The sequence below is a fragment of the Pygoscelis adeliae genome, unplaced genomic scaffold (genome assembly GCF_000699105.1).
Source record: "Pygoscelis adeliae isolate BGI_AS28 unplaced genomic scaffold, ASM69910v1 Scaffold103, whole genome shotgun sequence".
NCBI lineage: Eukaryota > Metazoa > Chordata > Aves > Sphenisciformes > Spheniscidae > Pygoscelis > Pygoscelis adeliae.
In genome coordinates, this window is record NW_008824723.1 from 4217167 (window position 1) to 4222396 (window position 5230).

The 5230-nt window shown below is 37.3% G+C and overlaps 1 protein-coding gene across 1 annotated transcript in view; it reads right to left on the reverse strand.

Moving 5' to 3' along the window:
* Positions 1-5230, reverse strand: part of ADCY8 (adenylate cyclase 8 (brain)) — a 134670-nt gene that overhangs the window by 29202 nt on the left and 100238 nt on the right. The window lies entirely within an intron of this gene.

The window sequence follows — 5230 nt, forward strand, 5'->3', positions numbered from 1 at the left end:
GTCTTTTGGGACTCAGTTGTCCCGTAAGTTTCTTTCAGAGCAAATCTATTCAGCCTGTAGGATTCTGATGCCACTTATATATGAGCTGGTTCCCACTCTAGTAGGCTAGTTTGGGGGCAGTTTAGTAGCGTGTTATTTTGTATACAGCACAACACAGGTGTCTTAAACTCATACTATACTGAGGATCATAGACTGTAAAGTGAGTGCAATAATGCAGCCTGTTTTCTGGAGTAAGTCAGGATATAATAATTACAGAAATGCAAGATTCCTCTCATTTTAATTAATAGTGGATCAACTGCAGCTAAGAATCTCATTGGTTTTCATGGAAGTTCTTTAAAATTTAAAGCAGATGAAAAGGTGTTCTATGATCCAAACATGTTTAAATAAAACATGTCATTTAGCATACTCTGTAAACTCTTTTCTTGCAAATGTGATCTTTAATCAAGTATTGTTAAGTGCATACGCAGAATAGGCAGTTCAATTCCTTTGAATAAACTGTTAAAAACCATAATTTATTCTAGTCCAACTTTCATTATATTTTTCTAAATTTATTCCTTTTTCTTGCTTAAATCTGGGACCTGAATTCAATCAAGTAACTGACGTGGTTGGGAAATGCGGTAAGTTGGTTTACTTCGCTGAGAAGAAAACATTGAGCACTTCATAAGTCAAGTTGTTTTGTCCCCATTTGTGCCAGTCATTGTCATTCTGTGTCTCTTTTCCCAAAGATCAAACACATGCAAAATAAAAGTAACTAACTCCACTGTTCCTGCAAACCTCTCCCCTCTTCACTTTGCTTTCCCTTGCCTTTTTGCTATAAGGAGAATGGTTAAACTTGAGGCTTTGAATTAAGTAATTAAAATTTCTAGTAACCTAGTTGTACACAGGCCAGCACACTACAGTCATTTAATCATAATGTCTCACAGAAAAAAAACTTTGAAAGTGGACTATCAGGATGCTCCAGGGAGACTTCTGCACTTCCAGGTGGCTGAATGTAGGAAAGCTGTACTCTGCTCATTAAGCCTTCTGTAAACACATGTTTTGTCTTATTGAAAACATGACGTTTCAGATTTTGCTAAACATCACCTATGCCTCTTCTCTTTGGGTAGGGTGCAATGCTATTTGTACCCTTGTGCCCTACAGCAAGACAAATTTAAAGGTGTAAGGTGGAAATAGAAGTGAAAACATCAACATAGCTTTTCTGTCCTCGTTTTTCAGTAGGTCAGCCAGATCCACTCCTTGAATCTAAATGGACTATATCTCAACCTACGCAAATTTCTCCTCAATTTCAGGCTATTCAAATTTGGTTTTAGAAGAGCAAATTCTAAACTCATACTGGTCTGAATTCAGATCTGTGGCTTGAGCCTATTAACTTAACTAAAGCTTTCACTCTAGAAAGTTTCACCATAAGCTAATAGGTATGTAGCCAACGAGAAGAGGAAACCACACTGAGATAGTGGCAGGAGAGGATACATGGACATAGCAGGACAAGCTTGAGAATCAGTCTGTGTCAGAACTGGCATTTCTTAGCTCTGGCCATGTTTGCAGCTGATGGATAGAGTCCAAAATATTTGTACCAAAGAGAAGCCAAAGATGCACTGGGTAGTTTATGTGAAAACTGTGAGTATGTCTTCCTCACAGTACTGATGTTTGTAGAAAATACCTTGAGAAAACAGGATAAATGAAAAAGTTTATCTTCAAAAGGAAATACTTTTTTTGGAAAAAAGTAGGCATACGTCAGAGTATATGTGGGGAAATGTTGGTCATGTTGAGGGAAAAGACATAAATAATGCATGAGCTACAGGTGTCAAACTGAAAGACATTGACGTGCAGAACTGTACTCCTGTATGCTTTAGCCTGCTTAATTTTAAACATTATCTTTTACAAGAATGTTCTGAGTTTTAATCCCCTAATTCAGCTGTGACGATAGAGATTCATATACATTAAATCTGATGGTGTTTTAAAGACAATATTTGCATAAACTTTATTCCTTTCTGATCATCCAAACAGACTTGCTGGGACAATGACTCCTTTAAAGTATCAGGACAGAATAACATGCAGTTTATTTCAAAATTTCTTGTCTATCACCTAGTAAAATTAATCAAGCTAATACAGAAGTATGAACAAGGTATAAGGTTTTTGAAAACAGCATGCAAGCCTCATAATAATTTACAGTAATGTAACTATGGCTTATATGTACAGCTCCTACTCTCAGAACTGCAAAATTAATGAGACTGACAGTGTAGAAGTCCAGAAAAGAAAATGGGTTAAACAGATAACAAACAGAAAACAAGGCTGTAAGGATAACAGAGAGTTTTTCTTTTGGAACATGTCTGAACTGCTAAAAGTAAGGTATATATGCATAAGATGATGTTTTTTTCATAGTACCAAATCATATTACAAAACATTTTGAAATAAAATGTGAAAAATATCAAAATGGAAGTTCTGTTCCCTAATGAACTGAAATAAGATGAATTACGCATTAACTTCCCCTGAGAGCTCCCATGTGGTAACATTAGCTTTGACACTGTTCTGATGATGTACCATTGGTATAAAATAGTATCTTACACTTGGGTCAGCATTTCACTCCAACAAGCTTTGTCAGAGTGTTGTGTGTGAGTTGAATACAGGACATAGTGGAGTTTCCAAAAAAAGTCCCATCCAGCAAGCTCACCCAGAAGTAAAGCTTGCTTTTGAAAGAAGGAACAATGTAGCCAGTAAAAACAAACTGTATTATGAAGGGAAGAGTGAGTAATGAAGAAACAAAGATTGGAGCAGGAGTCACAGATTTCATCCTGTGTGACTAGAAGTTTTGTGGGAAGACTCTCAGGACTTGCTGAAAGTCCCAAGACTACCACATGGAGACACAGTGCAACGATGTCTTGAGAGCAGCTTCTGTCTGTGAAAATATACAGAAAGCCAAAGGAGACACAGTCAATAAAGCCAGGGAAAAACTGGACATATGTTCATGGAGAACTAGTCAAGGGAGTCAAGAAGGCTCATCAAGAGAGCTGTATAGTTTAGGATACAATTCATTTCACTGCACAGCAGTCTCTTAGATTTATTCAGATAGAAGGCACCTTGAGATCCACTGATTGACCCATTCTCCAGTGGCTATACTTTGAACCCGGGTTATAGACACTGACAGATATTTATGTGAGATTAATTCCTTCAGTTTCCCACACTACAGCAGTATTCTGTAATAGCCGCCTTGCTTTCCAAAGCCAAATGACTGAGATCCTCTTTGGAACTGATAGTTTCTATCTATATCTCAGATATATATAGACAGTTTATATATGCAGATGTAGCCTACCAATTCTGCAGACCTAGCCTGACCCAGCTCTAAATGAAACCAAATTAAGGCTTTCAAAAATATTAGGGTCAAGCCTCAAGAGGTCAGATCTGAGGACATTGAACATGAGTTCTTATTTTGAACTGCCAAACTCTACATGTAAGACCCGGTGCTATGGAATTAAGGTACTATAAAGGGAGCATCTAGGGACCTAAGTCTGAGATATCAATCCAAAATGCAGCATAACCTGCTTAGGTACCTGAGAAACCATGGCCTTGTATTTGTTCATAATAAATATATAAGCAACAAAAATTCTTCCGCTGTAGCTGTTTGGTTGAACATTAATGTGTTTGTCTCTTGTCTAAGCCTGCTTGAGAGAAAAACAAAACTGAAGTCTGCACACCTATGACCTCCTAGAGGATCAATCCAGTATCTGTGCTAAGATTTTGTTGGCAGCATACTTACAGGATCAAGTACAGCAGAAGACACAGCCAAGGTTAGAGGAATAGGAACAAACAGCCATAATACTCTTCTGTCCATGAACTTCTCCCAGAACTAGGACACCTGGGATGGATCCCCTCTTCATTCAAGATGAGATTCAAGACCAAATGCTTTTCTTTCTAAGGGCTCCCTTACTGTCAAGATCATGTGAAGTTTGAAATAGAGCTTTTGCTTTCCCTCTTTCTCGTGTACAGTTGCAAATCAAGAGTTGAGTCAGAAGGAAAACTTATAGAAAACAGAAGATGCAGATGTTTAAATGAACAAGTTTCAAATCTGTTTTTCACCCCTCACAAGAATAACCCAGTGAAAAACTGACAGAACTGAGTAGTTCAGCAGTCTACTCTAGTATGATCTCTTGCCTACATGAGCATATAGAAAGTTCATTGCAGGAAATTCCCAGGCCTCTCAGATGGAGAAGATGAATCACTGCAAGGCTGGCAATGTAACTTAATGGCTTTGTAGAGGATAATTACAGCAGAAATATGGCATTAGTTTATGTCACTTGGAGTAATTTCCCCAACTCAATATTTCAAAGAATGAAAACTATTACAAAGACTTTTAACTTCAGTGATGTGCCTGCCCTGTCAGGAAAAAGTATGAATGGATCAAATATTTATCCTGTGGGAGACAGATATAAACTGAGATAAAATTCTGAAACTCCCATATACAGTAGATGCAGTAATAAAAAGATGATTCCCTTCTTTAACACACAGACTAAGGCAACCTATCTGGGAAAGTCCCTGGAGATCCTTAGTAAGATGATTTAAATAATGTTTTCTTTCACTGTGTTTCCAGAAATCCCCAAAAGACTCAGCTCAGAAAAATATTCAAATATGTACTTAAGCAAATACAAAATTCCATCCCTGTTCAACAGAGCTCTGAAGCATTCATTGAAAGACACTTTAATGTGTTGTTAGGAATTGGGTGAGTTTCCATGAGGACTGTGAATTATAGTTTATTAGTTGTTCCATAGAAATTATGTCCATGCTCCTCCACTGTGGTAGTTTACTTCTCTGATATCTACTAGATGAGCATGCAGTTATCTCCAAGACTTTCTGAATCCAAATCCTGCCTAACTTTGTGATAGCTTGTTCATGTGATCATACCTTGAATTGTATTTTGAACTGGAACTTAAGACATTTGAACTTCCAGATTATTTCCTCATTCAATATGTTTAAGCATATTGAAACCTTCTTACACAAAACCCTCTATCCTGTTATTTTAGGGTTGCACAGCCGTTGACCACTACTCATTTAACAGGTCTGCTTTTTTAAAACTGAAACGCATTTTTTGAAGCAGAGTATCAGAACTTGAAAATCAAAGACAAAAATTTGCCTTCTTAAACCTTGACAGTGATCTTCAGCTCCTGAAAGAACACAAGAACTGCCATAAGCACCCACGTACCTCCAAATCTTCTTTCTCAAAAGGGATAGTGGTAAA